This window comes from Sander lucioperca, chromosome 1 (genome assembly GCF_008315115.2).
Source record: "Sander lucioperca isolate FBNREF2018 chromosome 1, SLUC_FBN_1.2, whole genome shotgun sequence".
Taxonomy (NCBI): Eukaryota; Metazoa; Chordata; class Actinopteri; order Perciformes; family Percidae; genus Sander; species Sander lucioperca.
The window spans coordinates 54,306,518-54,316,517 of NC_050173.1; the positions used below are offsets into that span (position 1 = coordinate 54,306,518).

General features: G+C 39.9%; 1 long non-coding RNA gene across 1 annotated transcript in view; it reads right to left on the bottom strand.

Moving 5' to 3' along the window:
* Positions 1-8,027: 8,027 nt before the first annotated feature.
* Positions 8,028-10,000, bottom strand: part of LOC116039067 — a 3,474-nt gene continuing 1,501 nt past the window's right edge. Inside the window, exons 2-4 of the long non-coding RNA XR_004102234.2 lie at positions 9,530-9,532; positions 8,371-8,526; positions 8,028-8,235 (exon numbers count right to left, since the gene is read on the bottom strand). This is a non-coding gene — a long non-coding RNA (uncharacterized LOC116039067). The remainder of the gene's footprint in view (positions 8,236-8,370; positions 8,527-9,529; positions 9,533-10,000) is intronic.

Consider the following 10,000-nt stretch of genomic DNA (forward strand, 5'->3'; position numbering starts at 1 on the left):
ACAAAAGCGGAGATAAGTGATTATTCAGGATAAAAGTGATTTTTCACCCCCTTCACTCACTTTTCACCATTATACTTACATTTGACTGACACTAATTGGATTCAAAAGTGCCATGTACTTCCTTCCTAGTGTTCCTTTCGCGCTTTAAGGCCCTTTTTCAGGCTTCAAGGGTTGAAACCATGATACAACGGACTAGTGCATGGAAAGACATCTAGAGCACAGCCTGTCCACATCCTTTTGGATTTTCACAGCGCCTCCTGTAGTTGAGCGGTGTATGGAACACAGGAAGCATTTACATGGCTTGGATTTATTCTGTTTACAGAGACTCAAGTGGATCGAGTGGTAAGTGAGAAAGATATATTAAATATGTATATATTTTGATATATTTCATATATCTACAAAAAATATAATTTTGTTGCAATATTAATGTTTATTTTAACATAATATTGATATGCTTTTGTTAACGGATGTAGGAGGATATCTAAACTTAAAAAAGGACTATAATTTTGAGCAAACAATTTCTATTGGCTATGGGACACACTCCGGGGTCTGATCAACCTCTGGAGGGCCACCCTCGGACGAAGGTGTATAGTGATAATGGCCGAAACACCTGATGACTCTGAGGTCCACTACTGATGATGTGTCCCACAATTTACAATAAAATCTATATGATGTTGTATGAAAGTCTGAATGTCATTCTATAGGACAGAGTCAGTACAGAACCCAGAGCAGACACTATTCTACTGGTATGGTTTCTTAACCTAAACTCAACCAAGTTATTTCTTAACCTAACCATAACCAAGTGTTTTTTATCCTAACCTTAACCAATTGCTTTTCAGCCTAACCATAACCAGGTGTTTCGAATCCTATCCCTAGCCAAGTGCTCTTTAACCTAACCTTAACCAAAGACTCTTTGGCATAATCTTAACTAAGTGTCTTTTGACTTTTTCTGGCTTATTCCACGTGGCCTCCGTGGTACGCCTCAACTAAGTGTCTTCTGACTTTTCTGGCTCATTCCACGTGGCCTCTGTGGTACGCCTCAACTGAGTGTCTTCTGACTTTTCTGGCTTATCCCACGTGGCCTCCGTGGTACGCCTCAACTGAGTGTCTTCTGACTTTTCTGGCTTATTCCACGTGGCCTCCGTGGTACGCCTCAACTGAGTGTCTTTTGACTTTTCTGGCTTACTCCACGTGGCCTCCGTGGTACGCCTCAACTAAGTGTCTTTTGACTTCCGGCTTATTCCACGTGGCCTCCGTGGTACGCCTCAACTGAGTGTCTTCTGACTTTTCTGGCTTATTCCACGTGGCCTCCGTGGTACGCCTCAACTGAGTGTCTTTTGACTTTTCTGGCTTACTCCACGTGGCCTCCGTGGTACGCCTCAACTAAGTGTCTTTTGACTTCTGGCTTATTCCACGTGGCCTCCGTGGTACGCCTCAACTGAGTGTCTTTCGACTTTTCTGGCTTACTCCACGTGGCCTCCGTGGTACGCCTCAACTAAGTGTCTTTTGACTTCTGGCTTATTCCACGTGGCCTCCGTGGTACGCCTTTATTTCCATCTCTAGCCAAGGGTCTTTGAACCAAATTTAAAGTTTAAATACAACTATGAGATTATATGCCGAGTTGTTTGTGGTCCTGGGTCTCCCTGTGGGGGCGGGGTTGCTGGGTTGTGTGGATGTGTTCTGGTTTGTGCATTAGGTGTCGTCTACATCCATGGGTCTCCATGGTGCGGCGTTCACCTCTTTACCTTCACCCTAACCCCTAACCCTAACCCTTTATCTTAGCCCTTACCTTAACCCTCTCTTATCCCAGCCCTAACCTTAACCTCTCCCCACCCACCACCCCCCACCCACCCCCCTCCCCTTCCAGCCCCCTCCCTCCCTCCCCAATTCTCTTCTAACCTCTCCCTCTCTTATATTTCCTCAACTTAACTCCTCTCTCTCCCCCTCTTTGGCCCTGACCTTTGACCTCTACTCCATGTGCTCTCATATGCATCTTAACAACTAAACATCTCGAGATTGATTGGTGTGTGAGTTTGGGGGCCTCGAGGAGGGGCGGGGATATCCTGGGCTTTTGCTCCTGATTAGTGGTTTGTGCATTAAGGTCTCACAGCCTTCGGCTGTGAGACTTTCTTTAATTTCCCCCCATCACCTTTTTCCCCTTACCCTTTTTTTCTAAACCCAACCCAGACAGACAGACACACACACACACACACACACACACGCACAACACACAGAGACACACAGACACACACACACCACACAGACACACACACACACACAGACACAGACACACTAATGTAATGTTATGTTTTTACTTTCAGGGCTTGTCACTCCAGGGTTGACGCCACGTGACTTTTGGATTGAGGCCGTGAAGAGGATAGCGGGGAGCGTTTCTTGGCAGGTATGCAGAAAGGTGCAGACACACCGCTCCCACAAAACGCGACCTAATGAGTCACGGAAAACAGAGCTGACCCATAACAATAACAACATTGAACACTAATTAATAACTAATTATTATTATTATTATTATTATTATTGGGAAGGTCATGGGACGGCAGTTCCAGATGGACAATGAATTGTAAAAATGGTCTTAGGGTTATAAGCGTTAATAACTAATATTATACATAATAACCTTGTAATTTAAAGCATAGAGCAAATTGTTTTTTTAAGATTATTAAAATGAACACTTTAAATGAATTAACCACTCGAGGCTGTTACATGAAATTAAGAAAAATACAAATTCCCTGAACTTCCAAATTGGTTAGCAAAGTTGCAACATTTAACAGAATTAATTACAATATTTCTTTTAACTTTGGACTAACTTTTGGCATCTCATACTTTTTTTACTTTCTCAAACTAAACATTTCTCTGAAATGAAAAGACTACACATTTGCTCTTTTATGCTGAAAGGACAGGAAGCTTTATTGCGAAGGGTGACCCACTTCCTGCCTGCCTGTCTGCTTGTGTGGGCTCTTGACTACCTGTTACATATCCCGGTAACCATCAGCAAATGTGCTGATGGTTACCGGGATATGTAAAGTTGTACCACTTGGAACCACTGGGGGTCTCTGATGTGCCTGCACACACACACACACACACACACAGACAGACAGACAGACAGACAGACAGACAGACACGCACACAGACACACACAGACACACACACACAACACACAGAGACACAGACACACACACACAACACACACAGAAACACACACACACACAGACACACACGCACGCACACACACACAGACACAGACACAGACAGAGACACACACACACACAACACACAGAGACACACACACAGTCGGACACACTCCGTCTGACATAATTCGACCACGCTGAACAGGCAGAACTTGTCGCAGAGTCTCCACGGCCTTCCGTTCAGGAGATAGAGACGTTTCGACTACAAAAAAGCGATGTAGCTCGGAACCGAAACGCTGTAGCGACGAGTGGGTGGTACCATAGGAAAGCCCATCGTTGAAAATGGGGGGGTAGGTCAAAGTTTCATCGCTCTAGCCCCTTCCGTTCTAAAGATGCAGCACAAAAGGTCAACCGTTTCCCATAATGCTTTGCGCACCGTGTTCAAAATTTTGCACCGCCACAGAAGAGCATGTGCACACAGAGGGGCTATATATACAAAGTCAAAAACCTTTATATGTAACATGTCAGAGTTCCTATTGGCACTCTTGCTGCTATCGATACCCCTACCGATATCCAACTTCATCCCTTATCCCTATATCTACCTGAGAGCTATATTTATACTTACCTGAGAGCTGTACTTACCTGATTACTACACTTACCTGAGAGTTATACTTACCTGATTAATATACTTACCTGAGAGCTATACTTACCTGAGAGCTATACTTACCTGTGATATTACAGAAGTGTTGTTAATACTCACCTGAGAAATAACAATATACTATAAGATTTCCACATACTTATATATATACCTATATAATACTTACCTGAGACCCAAGAGAGTGGTAGTTTAATGTAATTTATTTACATATTTTCATGTATACTACTTACCTGGGACACATAACTACAGAATGGAAATCTGATGGCTAGAACACACAATATTTGTTCAGCAATTTACTGTATATTTGAAGTGTAAGACATCATTATTTTAAGCCATTGAATGGATATATGATAGTCAGTACACGTTAACATATTAGTAATATAAGACATCATTATTATAGCCCATGCAGAGGAGTTTTGATGTACATTTCACACAAGATGTTTTGCATATTTAAGTTGCCAATTTGAGGGGAGACCTTGATGGGGGATGGGGGGACCCTGGTGTTTTGGATGCTGTTTGTAGTTTGTGCATTTAGGGTCCCGGTGCAATTCGTAAGTCACCGGGACCCCCTTTATTATAATCCTAACCCTAACCATCAGCGAATCCGCTGATGGTTACCAGGAAATGTAAAGTGGTACCACTTGGAACCACTGGGGGTCTCTGATGTGCCTGCACACACACAACACACACACAGACAGACACACACACAGACAGACAGAGACACACACACACACACACACACACACACACACTGAATTGTCAGGTAATGTAAGGTGTTGAACTGTGTTTCCAAATGGGTTAAGGTTATGAAAAAATGACTGTGTTGTGTTTTTACTTTCAGGGCTCGTCCAAGTGGAGGAAAAGGAGAGGGAGAGCCAGACAAGGTCCAGAATATAACCTCATTTATGGTGATTTTATGTATGAATATGAAAAACTTAAAATTGACTTGAATTTTTTAAATTAATGATTATAAATATGGTGGGTATATAAATTATAAACATTTAACACATAAAGGAACTCAATTCCTGAAATTTAAAAAAAAAAAAAAAAAAGAACCTCGGAGAGCATTCCTGATGTGAGATCGCTGGTGTCTGTAAAAAGACTGGCTGTCAGAGCTGTTGTGTCTCATATTCGTCACAGTTTTTTGCGACGAAAAAAAAAAAAAAAAAAAAAAATTAAATTGTACTTTTTCCTTGATGTTGAGAATCTTTTTTTTTATGTGGGTTTCGTTGTTATAACAACATGATGTCTATGCTGAGTGAATCTGGTTTAAATGGTTTACAGTTTAAGCAACATTAAATCTAGACAGTTTGTTGGAAAGCCTGTCCACGCCCCCTGCAGGTGGAAGGCGATACTGCAGTCTGATGTCGGTCGAGTGAGCGGCCCAGTGCTTTGATGTCTGATTAGAGAGGCAGCCGACTTTTTCATAATTCCTTTTCTTCATTCTGTCTGGTTTGTGCGTTCGTGAGAAAAACGTGAGTATTGTACACGTGCTCTGCTCAAAATATTTTGACTTTTCGTCTGTTTTTGCTCGCCCCCTATACACACCAGACTGATTAATTTCCCCCAGCAGCAGCGGACACATGCCGTGGAAGGAGGGGAAACAAATGGAGGAGCACGGGTTTGACAGGCTGAGCCAGAACATGCCACTGAGCCAGGACTACTTCAAAGAGCTGTGGGAGACTTCTAACTCCCTCCATCTCCACTATTCCAGAAAATCTGTTTGAGTCTCCCGCCCCCCCGAGATTTCCACCAAAGACGGTGTTACTCCCCCGGCCTCCACTGTCCCTGTTACAACCGACTATCCAGGGAGTAGCCTATGGCTCCAGCTTCGCTTTCAGAAATCTGGCACGGCCAAGTCTGTCACTTCCACTTATTCCGAGCTTCTAAACAAGCTGCATTGCCAGCAGGCAAAGACCAGCCCGGTTGAAGTGCTAGTGAGCAAGGAGCTTCCTCCAGGGGAGGCCAGTGGCTCATTTAGAGATTCAGAGATATTTCTAGGTTTCTACAAGGCTCTATTAGCCGAGGTTTAAACACGGTTGTGTGACATATAATTTACTATTGTTTGCACTGTATTTGTAGTTTTATTACTTGCATATATGCAACAGCATACACCTGGACGTTGAACCTTGGACACTGACTCCTTTAAGGCCTTTAGGCTTCACTTATATGCAGGTGGTTTCCTGCTGTTTCCAGGACATTTTGTGTAATTTTATAAGTTCATATTGAACGTTGAGAAGTTCTGCCAAGCCACCAACTGTTACAAAGAGTCCATGCCAGCACTGGCAATGCCACACACATTGATGGACAGTAAGCCCAAGCAGCCTGGTCTAGCCCGAGATTATCCTGCCATCCACGTAGCTTCAATGAAACCAAAGCGATCATTTATAGAGTCTCGTACAGTCCACAACGCACACGGGCAAAAATCTAAAGTGAGGAGGAGTTTCCATTTTTTTAAACATACACACACACACACACACACACTACTGACCAAATGGCCTTACTGTTGGAGCCTCTGAGGAAAGTTTAGCAGAGAATTTAACTATGTTAACATTTGGTTTGCCATATTCTAGAGCAATATAATATTACAAAATGTAATGTTACACTTTGAACCATTTCATTTAAAAAAAAATGGAGACGTTTAAGCAACAGAGACGGTACTCCTGTTTGAGGAAAAAGGATAAACAAAGACAAATCAGTCCGGGGGGTTGTTTTGTGAAATTAAAATGTACATTTAATGTATTCCCCTGTGTCATTTTTTTAGGTATGAAAGCAGAAAAATGAATGCCCTGCTGTCTAGTACTATGTGATTCTGGGAAACAGCTGAAATCTTAGAAACTCCTGTGTTCACTTGTTTTTTTGGGGGGGGGTTTTGTCACGTTTGAGTATATTTTCATTAGAGTCAAATGTATGATTCTGGATGGAATCATATGACTTTATTCTTTCAAATGGATTTTTCTAATTGTTAATTTTATTAACTATGATATATTATTCTCACTTAAATATGATGATAAAAACTGTCTGACTGTACATGGTGTTGGTCTCATCTTTGGTCACTAGAGGGCAGTGTAGGACCACATAATGCACCATGTAAATGAGATGCCATTTATAAATGTGTGTGTTTTGATGTGATGTTTTTTTATTTTTTAAACACATAACTGGTTAAATAAAAAATAAAAAAGTGATGTGATAATAGCTGAATGTATTCCCCTGTGTCATTTTTTTTAGGTATGAAAGCAGAAAAATGAATGCCCTGCTGTCTAGTACTGTGATTCTGGGAAACAACTGAAATCTTAGAAACTCCTGTGTTCACTTGTTTTTTTGGGGTTTTTTTTTGTCACGTTTGAGTATATTTTCATTAGAGTCAAATGTATGATTCTGGATGGAATCATATGACTTTATTCTTTCAAATGGATTTTTCTAATTGTTAATTTTATTAACTATGATATATTATTCTCACTTAAATATGATGATAAAAACTGTCTGACTGTACATGGTGTTGGTCTCATCTTTGGTCACTAGAGTACAGTGTAGGACCACATAATGCACCATGTAAATGAGATGCCATTTATAAATGTGTGTGTTTTGATGTGATGTTTTTTTATTTTTTAAACACATAACTGGTTAAATAAAAAATAAAAAGTGATGTGATAATAGCTGAGGATGCATCATAATTACATTCCTCTGTATTTAAAAAACAATTCATTTTTAATTAATTTCTCCTTTGGCTGTTTTTTGAATACAAACATTGTCAAAACACAACATAAGAACATATATTTTCAAAATATTTGTTAACCAGATACCTCAAATCAAAGCCCCGAAACTTAATTCAATGCTGGATCGAAGTCTAATCAGTGATAGTTTAACCACTTTAACCATGTTTTTCTGATTCCTAAACTCTACCTCTTATGTGTTTGGCTTTAGCTCAGAACAGAACTGTTTCTGTAAAGTTTCTAAAATATGAAGATTGTTCTGTCTGCATTGAATACTTTAAGTACATTGTCTTGATGATACACACTTTTGCTCAAATACAAGTAAAACATAGACTTTTTGCAAAGTGTTATTAGTAGTTTGACTTAAGTACAGGATCTGAAGATAGCTTGTATTATCATTCAACTGTACATACAGAGTGCACTTGTGAAGGAAATGTCATTTCACTGGCTCATAAGTACTGTAAAAACAATTATTATCCAAAAAACAGACTTTATTACATAAATATTCAAAAATTCATTTACAATATGAACATACAATAACATGACTTCAAAACAGTCTATAACTCTTTATGTAAAGCTCAACGGTTAACAAAATATGAACATAAACATTAAGAAAACACTTTATGTTAACAACATATTCATGTCACAGTTAGACAAGCAATACTTCTAAAATATACCATCAACTATCCCAAGGAAAGCTTCCTCTTCTTTGTAGTTGCTGCTGAAAATACAGGGTGCAAAAAAAAAGGCAAGGTGTTTATCAGTAAAAAAAGTGTATTCCATATATGGTTATTTTCATTATGTGCTAGGGAAAGAACATTGTTATAAGACAAAATGAAAGCCTTTTTTCCTCTACCTTCTGATGACATATGAACTGGTGTTGGATGGGACGCTCATTGTTGAGAAGAAACCAAAACCTCTTAACCATAAGTGGGGTCATATGGCTCGCAGTCTGCTTTGGGAGATTTTCTTGTGTATTTACTGTGATCTCTTCACTGAATATGCTTGGTCTCTGCAAAAAAAAAGGGAGGGAGGCAAGTTTCACATGCCAAGTTAAAATGAGTCAGTTACCCTTTTAGTTTTTAACATATTAACAGAATATTCCTGTCCAAAAAGAGAAAAACCCATCAGCAAAATAGCAACACTAACAGTGACTTTAGCTTCCTGCCATGTTTTTTTGTTGACATCTAAATGTATCCATGCAGATGAGCGATAAATCACCTAATTACATTATTTGGTGAAAACAATAAAAAAGAGTAAGATTTTCAAAAGGCTACATTGTGTGTGTAGTATGACATTTACTGGGTTAAACAAGTGAAAAACAAGTCTACGTGAATAACTATGTAAGCAATAGTATTCTCTGTGTATGTTGCCACTAAGCTGCAAAAGAAGTACATGCAGGTCTACACACACACACACACACACACACACTAGCTAGACAGTCATAAATAAACAGTTTTAGTTGGCGTTAACTACTGAAGACACTTGTCTTACAGAAAAAGTATACATGCAGAGACTGCTTCTAAAACAACCAAGATGGTGTAGTGCTAGTCAAATGTTTGTGAGCATTAGTGTGCTTATCTGTTCTGCCCTAATAAGAAACCTTATTCATCATCGTTACATGTGTAGAATGTCTGTCTCTGAAAACAGAACACAAGCTTTAGCCCACAATGATTTCAGCTCTGTCAGGTAAACTATACATCGAGACTGGGGAGACATTGGCGCTCCTGTTTGTATAATACAGGTGAAAGTTGTTGACCTTTTATTAATTTATATGAAGCGTACTGTATATTTATCGCAAGTGTATTTTATTTAGACCACAGAGCAATATTCCAAAAAGGTGTAATACATGAGTAGTATGGATAACTGTGTGTAAATATATGCCAAGGTAAATGCACAGGGGTGCAAATAGCATACATTGATATTTGTACCAGACAGGGTATTAATAGAACACATTGCCGTGTGCGTTATTCGCTGGCGCTACCTATCTGGTTATGTACTCTGGTAAGAGTAACCTTCTGTTTTAGTTCAACCGATTTATTGACATCCAAGTCCAGCAGGTGAATACAATGCTTGTTACTTACAATAGTATATGTGCATGTGCATGTGGGTGTGTGTGGAAATACAGAATATGTAAATATAACTTGTACATAATACATGCACATACTGTATATACAAATTAAAGAGAAATAAGCAACAAATCACTCTGCAATATGCCTAACTATAGTCAATAGATGGCGCCCTAAGACCACGAATGAACAGAACATTAGAATGCAGGTCCAATAGTCATGTGTGTTTAAACTCGACAAAAACACTCACCAAAACGTCTGCAGTCCAGTTGTGCTTGTCAGACCGCAGTCCAGTTGTGCTCCTTGATGATGTCAGTCGTAATGATGAACTCGGATGGTCTGGTTTCACTCTGTTTGCTCGGTGGCTGCGGGTGTCCCAGCCCAAAGATCTCCTCCACCTTGCCCTTAAGACTCTCC